The sequence below is a fragment of the Littorina saxatilis genome, linkage group LG9 (genome assembly GCF_037325665.1).
Source record: "Littorina saxatilis isolate snail1 linkage group LG9, US_GU_Lsax_2.0, whole genome shotgun sequence".
Classification (NCBI taxonomy): Eukaryota; Metazoa; Mollusca; class Gastropoda; order Littorinimorpha; family Littorinidae; genus Littorina; species Littorina saxatilis.
In genome coordinates this window covers 961,462-970,974 of record NC_090253.1, presented here as the reverse complement: position 1 = coordinate 970,974, position 9,513 = coordinate 961,462, and the positions used below count along the sequence as shown (strand labels likewise).

The 9,513-nt window shown below is 38.4% G+C and overlaps 1 long non-coding RNA gene across 1 annotated transcript; it reads right to left on the bottom strand.

Moving 5' to 3' along the window:
• Positions 1-1,237: 1,237 nt before the first annotated feature.
• Positions 1,238-7,494, bottom strand: LOC138975023 (uncharacterized). Its single transcript, XR_011458473.1, has 3 exons — positions 7,391-7,494; positions 4,399-4,475; positions 1,238-1,448 (listed from the first exon to the last, which is right to left on the bottom strand). It is a non-coding gene; the product is annotated as an uncharacterized lncRNA (long non-coding RNA).
• Positions 7,495-9,513: the final 2,019 nt, after the last annotated feature.

The following is a 9,513-nucleotide window of genomic DNA, read 5'->3' as shown; positions in this document are numbered from 1 at the left end:
AATGTTACCATCACCACCATCACATGCCCCCCCATCTCTCTCTCTCTCTCTCTCTCTCTCTCTCTCTCTCTCTCTCTCTCTCTCTCTCTCTCTCTCTCTCTCTCTCTCTCTCTCTCTCGGTATTGTATTTAGCGTGTTTTATGTTCCTGAATTACTTGTAGGTGAATGTTATGTCCACCCGAACCCAGGCCCGCCTGGTAGAGAGCATGCTAAAGATATCTCTATTTTGCATATAATGTACGTAGTTTGCGAAACAAGATTGATATTTTACAATATTGCTATTTAATATGTTACGTGGATTTCCATTGGTCAATTGGGCAAAACTGAGCTCATTGTAAAAGTGATATCGACGACATTTCTGTCGATATCTTTATTGCTTCCCCACTTCAAAAACAAAAACACCGACATTTAAAAACAAACAAATATGTATGAAAATGTAATGATCCCAGAATTTAGTTGAGCAAGTGACTAAAGACTTTTTGAAAGGAAAGACATTTTTAAATACTGAAAAGTACAAGAAAAGAGTGAACAAAAATAAATAATAATCAGAGGGAGGGATATGGAACAGCCAAAACTGAGACAAATACTCTTGTAATTTCTTTGCAGTAAATACAAAATGTCCAGAGAATTAGCAATATATCTAACATTGAATGACTGTGTGATAATATCTTCTGCTATTGGTCTGTTTCGACAGTGATATCAAAATCTCGACCTCCTGTCTCAACAGACCATAGCAGAAGATATCATCACACAGTCCGTCAATATTGGGTAATGTGAAGTTATAGTAACAGCTATTGTGTTTTCAGCGTAGCAATAGGGCCCGATATTTAGACGAGACAAGTATAATGCAGACGAGTCGAAGAGTATTTACAGTACTTATATGTCTTGTCTGTTTGCAATGTACACCAGAAATGTCTCTTTGAACAAGAAATGGTAGAACATATATAAAGTGTGTGGGGTAGTTGTAAGTACCTTTACATCCGCAAGTGCCTATTATTCATTTTATGAATCATAATATTCTATTGAGTGGCAATTGTTAAATGATGAATAAAAATACATTGTGCGAGGATGGATGCATGCTAATGATCCATTTTGTTCATGTGCTTTTCGATTCTGCGTTTGATTGTTTGGTCAATACTCTTCCAACAGAAAAATAGAAACATCAGAACTGCTGTTCATGTATGTTTTGTTTCTGTGTTTGTTTGTTCATTAATCTTCCAACACAAAAAAGAAAGCATCAGAACTGTTGTTTTTATTTGTTCAGACTTTTAACACGCAGGGACAGTACGTCCCTGTATTCTAAATGTTTTAGCCGGGCTAACAACAACCGCATTTGGCCCAGATCAAAGCACATCCAAAGCAGCACCATTTATTGCCGCGTTTTGATACTGAATGACGCACCTCCTCCTCCAACGCATCGTCCTCTGTGTAAGCTTCTCGCCTGAAACCTGTGCAAATACACAATATCTTGAGTGATAACAAAGAGAGACTACACGTACACTTCTCCACCCCCACCCCCCCTGTCTCGTTCTGCTCCCACCTCCTCGCGGCGGGATTGTTTTAACCAAGCTACCCCACCCCTTTTCTTCCCTTCGCTTCCTGGTCCTTTCACCTGTATTTTATTTCCTCAAAACTCTCTATACATGCAACCTCTGCAGATTTCTATTTCACCTCATATAATTATCTAACTTCACATGGTTTTTAACTTTTTACAGGAGATCAAGATTTTCTAACAAGATTTGAAGAAATAAAAAAATGTAAAAGTTAAGAAGTTTTAGAACCTTAGTTTTGTTTGCAAATAGTTTCAAGCATGGAGCTTGCCCTGTGACCTGAGAATAGAGACAAATTGCATCAGTATTGTATAGCAATATCAGCTGACAATGAACAAATAATGAGCAACCTCTCTCTCTTTCTTCTGTGTGGCGCGTTGCTTCAGAAAATCACAGATGAGGTGACTTAATGGTGTAAGACAAACGTGATGTTAATTCACACAGATGAGGTATATTAATGGTGTCAGACAAACGTGATGTTAATTCACACAGATGAGGTATATTAATGGTGTCAGACAAACGTGATGATAATTCACACAGATGAGTATATTAATGGTGTCAGACAAACGTGATGTTAATTCACACAGATGAGGTATATTAATGGTGTCAGACAAACGTGATAATAATTCACACAGATGAGGTATATTAATGGTGTCAGACAAACGTGATGTTAATTCACACAGATGAGGTATATTAATGGTGTCAGACAAACGTGATGTTAATTCACACAGATGAGGTGACTTAATGGTGTCAGACAAACGTGATGATAATTCACACAGATGAGGTATAGTAATGGTGTCAGACAAACGTGATGTTAATTCACACAGATGAGGTGACTTAATGGTGTCAGACAAACGTGATGATAATTCACACAGATGAGGTATATTAATGGTGTCAGACAAACGTGATGATAATTCACACAGATGAGGTATATTAATGGTGTCAGACAAACGTGATGTTAATTCACACAGATGAGGTGACTTAATGGTGTCAGACAAACGTGATGTTAATTCACACAGATGAGGTATATTAATGGTGTCAGACAAACGTGATGACAATTCACACAGATGAGGTATTTTAATGGTGTCAGACAAACGTGATGATAATTCACACAGATGAGGTATCTTAATGGTGTCAGACTAACGTGATGATAATTCACACAGATGAGGTGACTTAATGGTGTCAGACAAACGTGATGATAATTCACACAGATGAGGTGACTTAATGGTGTCAGACAAACGTGATGATAATTCACACAGATGAGGTATCTTAATGGTGTCAGGCAAACGTGATGATAATTCACACAGATGAGGTGACTTAATGGTGTCAGACAAACGTGATGATAATTCACACAGATGAGGTGACTTAATGGTGTCAGACAAACGTGATGATAATTCACACAGATGAGGTATAGTAATGGTGTCAGACAAACGTGATGATAATTCACACAGATGAGGTGACTTAATGGTGTCAGACAAACGTGATGATAATTCACACAGATGAGGTGACTTAATGGTGTCAGACAAACGTGATGATAATTTACACAGATGAGGTGACTTAATGGTGTCAGACAAACGTGATGATAATTCACACAGATGAGGTGACTTAATGGTGTCAGACAAACGTGATGATAATTCACACAGATGAGGTATAGTAATGGTGTCAGACAAACGTGATGATAATTCACACAGATGAGGTGACTTAATGGTGTCAGACAAACGTGATGATAATTCACACAGATGAGGTGACTTAATGGTGTCAGACAAACGTGATGATAATTTACACAGATGAGGTGACTTAATGGTGTCAGACAAACGTGATGATAATTCACACAGATGAGGTATATTAATGGTGTCAGACAAACGTGATGATAATTCACACAGGTCAGACCAAAAGTGTGGTGATCGCCACACGACAGAAGCATCAACTTGCATCTTTGGCTCACGTAAGTGTAGCCTATGCGATGATAAACTTTGTCTGTCTGTGCGTGCGTATGTATGTATGTGTGTATGTCTGTGGTAGAAACTTTAACATTTCCGAGTCTATGGATTACGTCAGTCTCGGTCAAAAGTGTTCGACGTGTGTGATAGAAACTATTTGAAGACGTCACATTATGACGTAAGAGGGTTAGACGTCACGCAAAGGAATTACTGAAAGTCTCGGTCATTGTTATTGTGAGCGGGCCGAGACTTCTTGGCAGATCCAGGGTCTCGCTTTCTTGCATAGTTTCACCTATGCTTACTGTGTGTGTGTGTGTGTGTGTGTGTGTGTGTGTGTGTGTGTGTGTGTGTGTGTGTGTGTGTGTGTGTGTGTGTGTGTATGTGTGACGGAGTGATTGAGTTTGTGTTACTGTTTGTCGATTTCTTACGTGAGCCTTGAAGGCTTCGCCTCTTGTTTTCTTTTGTCATCTTAGAGATAGCACACCGACTGAACAAGCGAAGGAACACAGGGTTCCAAGTATTGTACTGGATCTGAAATGGCAGTCTCATTTGAGTTATATGTTTAGGTCTAAAAAAAAAATAGGTGTGGTTACTGTAACCCGACCTACCCTATTTTTAGGGGCCGACCCTATAACTTTGTATTACATTTGTCAAAAAAACCCACAAAAAACAAGAAAACGAGTGCAGAAAACGCAATGAAAGCGAAAGCGCTCGAGTCGCACACTTATTTCCCTGTCAAGTAGGTTTAATTTGTACACATTAGAAAAAAAGTTAAAAAAAAAAAAGTGATTGCCTACCTTCCTACCCTATTTTGTTTGGCTATGTTACCGTAACCACACCTATTTTTTTTTGGCCTTAGGACCACACCTGTAGGAAGTGAAATTTGTACGACTAAGAGGCTATCTAACCTTTGAGCTTAGACCCTGCAGCATCTGCCACAGCAGCTGCCAGCAACAGGAATAGCAGGAACATGGCATTCTTCATTCTGAAACAAACCCACATAAAGGGGGACTGAGGAACGTGGTACCATTCGTTCTGAAACATTCTGATTGAGCAAAAATCGCGAAAATAATTATTTCACTCAGCGCTACGCGCTTTGTTCAGAGTTCAATAATTCATTTTCTCGAGTTGATCTATAAATCTCTTAGCGCACCGTGATGTCTCAATAACTTCAATTGTTAGTGCACTTTTCTAGAGAGCGTATTCTTACGCCCTTTGCCACAGCGAGGCTGTGCCCCTCCTTTCAATTTGAGAAGATTCTTCTTATCCTCCGTGTTCGTGACATGTAGCTTATATTCTCCACATAACCAAATGATGCTTGACCCTAAATTTCCTGCGGCACACACACACACACACACACACACACACACACACACACACACACACACACACACCCACACACACACGCAGACACACACACACTCAAACACACACACACACACACATACACACACACACACACACAAACACACACACACACGCGCACATATTCTCTCCCTATATATCTCTCTCAAGAAAGTATAGCAAATATTAATGATTGGTGTAATTGTAACAGAATGGCACTGCATCCTAAGAAAACAAAAAGCATGTTAATAACCACAAGACAAAAACACCAGCGACAGCCTCTGAGCCTTGATCTTATGCATGGTACAGTTAGCATTGCTCAAGTCCATCAACACCGTGTGCTTGGAGTTGTAATTGATGATGAACTTAACTGGCGCTCTCACATTGATACAGTTTATAAACGAGTTTCTAGGAACCTTTTCTTACTTAACAAGCTCTGGTGCGTTGTTTCTGTGGATGCCCTCAAAATGTTTTTCCACGCACACTGTCTCTCTCACATTTGCTATGCATCTTCTGTCTGGTGCAATGCCAGTGATGTTCATATAAAGAAAATAAACACACTTCACAAGAGAGGTGTAAAGTTATTAAACAGAGATCCTATATGACTACTAAAGAAAAATACACTCAACTGAACATTCTTCCGCTACATCAGCAGTCCTTTTTAAATGCTAGTGTTTTCATGTTCAAAATGTACAACCATGAAACACCTTCATACATCCAAGACCTGTTTGAGCGTCCTCCTGGTAGAGCGAGGCTTTTGAATTATACGCTACCGCTCCCACGCATTGATTTGTATAAATCTAGTTTAACCTACTGGGGATCGCTTGTGTGGAATATACTTCCAATGTACTGTAAAACATGTCAAACCCTTTCATCTTTTAAAAAAAATGTTCGAAAATATCTTTGTCAAAAATAATTCTCTCCCTACACTTTAAAATCATAACTGTTACTGCATAACATCTTAATTATCATTTTATCAATCAATGAACCACGTTATTATAACAAGTGTTTTGTTAGTTTTAACCTGATTACAAATTCTTAGTTAATTAGTTATTCGTTTGGCTGTTCAATACATGTTATATAAATATGTAATTGTAATGTATAATGTCATGTATGTCTAAAAGGGACAGGTTGGAAGATTAGGCATTGCCTAAAACCTTTATTCCTTTGTATTAAAGTTTTGAATCTGAATCTGAATCCCTCTTCCTCTCTCTCTTTCTTAGTTAAACTTAATACCAATGACATTTCAATAAGACTTTAAAAACAGATTTATAGAGCAAATCGAGAACATCAATTATTCAATAATTCACTTTCTGCATTGTCTCTATGAATCTCGTAGCTCACTGTAATGTCTTGCTAACCTGGATAGTAATCATGACTACAAGAGACAATAAAGTATTGCCATGTTACACTTAACCTCAAAACGGTGTCTCTATGAATCTCGTAGCTCACTGTAATGTCTCAGTAACCTGGATAGTAATCATGACTACAAGAGACAATAAAGTATTGCCATGTTACACTAAACCTCAAAACGGTGTCTCTATGAATCTCGTAGCTCACTGTAATGTCTCAGTAACCTGGATAGTAATCATGACTACAAGAGACAATAAAGTATTGCCATGTTACACTTAACCTCAAAACGGTGTTTCTATGAATCTCGTAGCTCACTGTAATGTTTGTTTGTTTGTTTGTTTATTTGTTGCTTAACGTCCAGCCGACTACGCAGAGCCATATCAGGACGAGGAAGGGGGGGGGATGAAGGGGGCCACTTGTCAAGCGATTCCTGTTTACAAATGCACTAACCCATTACTTGTGTCCCAGCAGGCTTTAGTAAAACTAAATTAATACCTACTGGAAGATTACCAGTTTCCAGTATGTTAAAATAGGCTTAACCTATCTACTGCTGGACTTACATCAGAACACTAACAGATTAAACTATACATGAATCGCGAGACAAGCGGCAAGAGAAGAGATTTTTGGAAAAAATACAGGTGAATGAGCAAGAAGGCAGAAAAAAAGAAAAGAATTCATGAAGAAAAAGAGAGCATGACAGGAAAGAGGAACCAAAAATCTACCTAACAGCAAACTAGAAAGCTCCTGCGGTTCCAAAAACAGGAGGGGCCTTTAATTTCATAACCGCAGTGCCCCACTGCGGGATCACTGTAATGTCTCAGTAACATAAATAGTAATAATGATTAAAAGAGACAATAAAGTATTGCCATGTTACACTTAACCTCAAAACGGTGTCTCTATGAATCTCGTAGCTCACTGTAATGTCTCAGTAACCTGGATAGTAATAATGATTAAAAGAGACAATAAAGTATTGCCATGTTATACTTAACCTCAAAACGGTGTCTCTATGAATCTCGTAGCTCACTGTAATGTCTCAGTAACCTAAATAGTAATAATGATTAAAAGAGACAATAAAGTATTGCCATGTTATACTTAACCTCAAAACAGTCTCTATGAATCTCGTAGCTCACTGTAATGTCTCAGTAACCTAAATAGTAATAATGATTAAAAGAGACAATGAAGTATTACCATGTTACACTTTACCTCAAAACGGTGTCTTCACGCAGATACAATGACTTCGTTCTCTGAAAAAACGGGGTTCTGAGTGAATAATAAAGGGAGACGCATTTAAATATACTTTTAAACGGGGAGGGGGGGGGTGAAACCGGCTTAGGAATGTACAGCCTGGTTTATGACACGATTCTAGTGAAGCTCGTGATACAACCTTTTTTTACATTCGGTCAATGGATGTCACTCAGTAGTCGTTTTTGCTAGTTTCAATGCTTACATTTTTAAAACTAGTTTGTGTATATACTTGTTTCATTCTTTCTTATCTCGTTATTTTGTAAAATCATTTATTGTTGTTTTTATTTTGTTCACTGTGTATGCGTGTGATTACGGTATTTTTATATTCAGGTGTCATGAGTTATGTCTTATGCGTCCAAGGACTGCTCAAATGGCTGCCTTTAGTACAAGAAACGTCCTTCTTGATAACGCATATCGGTATCACCACATCATCTGTTACATACCGAGGTTCTCAAGCTGTCGCTGTTGTTGAGTGTACTACGTAATCCGAAGGGGAAGAAATACGTGAAGGGAAAGACTTAAGAGTGGGGGAAAAACGCAGAGCTCCTGAATATACTTTTATGTAAGGAACTGATATACTGGTGTTTGTTTTTTTTATATCAGTTATATCCCTTGTTGATTAGCAAACTGAAAACTCCAGAACCTTCCTGACAAAACCTGAAATATGAGATCACAAGAATGTACACGTATCAGCAATACCATATAGTCATGCACTATGTTTAATTTTTTGCATTGTATATTTGTTTTAAACATTCAGTCAATATGTGACCAAATGTACTCCCAAATAGACTGGGATCGAGTAGGAAACGTGTGTGTGTGTGTAGAACGAGACCTACAAATATACTTGACAGATCTTCTTATGTTTTTATTAAATGTCTCTGATAACGTCATATCCTGCTTTAAAAAAAGGTTGAGGCAGCACTGTGGCAACCTATTTTCTGTCGATAGTCATGGGGATATTTGATCACATGTTTCGGCGTTGATCTTTAAGTTTCAGGCCGACAGATTGACCATTTGTTCTAATTACGCTTCACGCATCTTGTTTTTGGAGTCCATCTCAACGACTTGTTTTCAATGCAAATGAACATATTTGTTAAACTGTCATTGCAATATCAATTTTAAGGAAATGATTAAGAAAGTAGTTAATTATTTTTAAGCTTCCAAGAAGATCTGCAACATCATAAACCGGACACGGTCAAATATTGTTTGATACACATTTCAATAAATGTGATTGAAAGATGCACGTGCCACAGTGCGGTCTCAACTTGTCTAAAATGTGAATATAACATCATTAAAGACATCTAACAAAACACACACAGACACACACAGACACACACACACACACACACACACACACACACATGCACACAGGCACAGACACACACAGACACACACACACACACACACACACACACACACACACAAATCGACCAAAACACATAACCCCTGATACGTTGAAGTTTATTCATGACTGTAAAGGATAATAATAATAATGCAAACTTTTATAGCGCTATTCTAGAAAAATGTCTACTCTTAGCGCTTTACAATACATACATCGACCAAGCATACTATACACGCACAGGCAAAGAAACCGACCAAACATAACCAACAAACTATACATGCACAGGCAAAGAAAACGACCAAACATACAATACACGCACAGGCAAAGATAACGACCAAACATAAACAAACATACTATGACCAATCATAACCAACATACTATACGCGCGCAGGCAAAGAGAACAATCAGCACATGTAATAATTACTGACAACTAATGATGCAGGCATACAATGACAATCCAATACACAGCCTAGGCACAAGAACCACATAAGGCTACTGTATAAAAACGTGTCAACAATACTATTTACACACACACAAACAGTGCTGACACAAAGCGCAGAAAATATATATACACGTTATTTTAGGCACTAGGTAGGGGGTGAGGTGGGGCGGGATGGGGTGGGTGGGGAGATGCTGGAGGGAAAATCACTTGCGCTAAAGGATGTGCGAATTGCATACACTATAGCGGCATGCGAAGGCCAACACGACCGAATATTCCTGGGAAGGTAAGTACCTGAAG